Source organism: Desmodus rotundus, chromosome 2 (assembly GCF_022682495.2).
Source record: "Desmodus rotundus isolate HL8 chromosome 2, HLdesRot8A.1, whole genome shotgun sequence".
NCBI classification, from domain to species: Eukaryota; Metazoa; Chordata; class Mammalia; order Chiroptera; family Phyllostomidae; genus Desmodus; species Desmodus rotundus.
In genome coordinates, this window is record NC_071388.1 from 56,396,833 (window position 1) to 56,398,147 (window position 1,315).

Sequence of the window (1,315 nt, forward strand, 5' to 3'; positions counted from 1 at the left end):
AAGCTGAAATAACTGGACTTCTATAATTAAAAAAAATTGATTTCAAATTTTATACCATATAAAATACTAAATTTAAAATGAATAACAGACTTCAATGTATAATGGAAATTATAAAAATTCTAAGAGTACATAAAATAAAATATTTTTCAGCTAAAATACTAAAATCAATATCCATAAAATATCAAAAATTTTGAATTATCAAAATAAGAACATGTGCACCGCAAAATACATTACTGAAAGGGTAAAGACAAACCATACACTCGGAAAAATGTTTATAAATCATATGTTTGATAATGGACTTAAATGTAGATATGTATAGAAATCTCGAGCAGCAGCGGCTGGAGCTGAGCCCACTACAATGAGCGGGGACCTGGGGTCGACGTCTGCGGCCCCCCATCCCGGGGAGGTCCAACCGGGCAGTGGGGTCCACCTCATAGTGGAGTCCACCTCGTAGTGGAGTTCTGTGAACCCTGCGGCTTTGAGGTGGCCTACCTGGAGCTGGAGAGTGCCCTGAAGGAGCAGTATCCCGGAATCGAGATCGAGTCGCACACGGGAGGCCCAGGGGCCTTCGAGATGCAGATCAACGGACCCTGGTGTTCTCCAAGCTGGAGAATGGGGGCTTCCCTTATGAAAAAGATTTCATTGAGGCCATCTGAAAAGCCATTAATGGAGGTCCCCTAGAAAGATCACCAACAGCCGCCCTCCCTGTGTCATCCTGTGATTACAAGGGATTTTGAGTTCCTGCTCTGTTCTGGGATCCAATCCTTGGTCTCCCATTTGGTCCTGCTGAGGGTTCCCCAATTCCTCTTACCCCTCACTTAGCCCTGGTGGTCAAGAGACCCTGGTCTCCACTTTGCCCCTTTGGGTGCCAGGAGAGAATAGATACTCCACTGACATAACCACAGCCACCTTGTACCCCCTCCCGGGATCACTGTCCACAAAAGCCCTCTCCCCTCTCCAGCTTAGCCACACCTGTCAGAGGCCACTGGAGTTCTAATTTATTTTCTACTAGCCCCCGGCAATGTCAGCTATTGGCAATAAAGTGGCACTACAAACACCAAAAAAAAAAAAAAGAAAAGAAAAGAAATCGCAAAACTCAACAAGAAAACAAACAACCCAATTATAAAAATGGTCAAAATATTTTATCAGACACTAAACCAAACAAGATATGCAGATGGTAAATAACCATATAAAAATATGCTCGGCATTATTATTCATTAGGAAAATGTGTATTAATGAAATAACATTTTATGCCCACCAGAATGGCTAAAATTGAAAAAAAATTACATAAAGTATTGGTGTGAATGTGAAACAG

The 1,315-nt window shown here is 41.8% G+C and overlaps 1 pseudogene; it reads left to right on the plus strand.

Moving 5' to 3' along the window:
• The first annotated feature begins 358 nt into the window (after nucleotides 1-358).
• LOC112301016 (migration and invasion enhancer 1 pseudogene) lies at nucleotides 359-721 on the plus strand (annotated as a pseudogene).
• The last annotated feature ends 594 nt before the right edge of the window (nucleotides 722-1,315 follow it).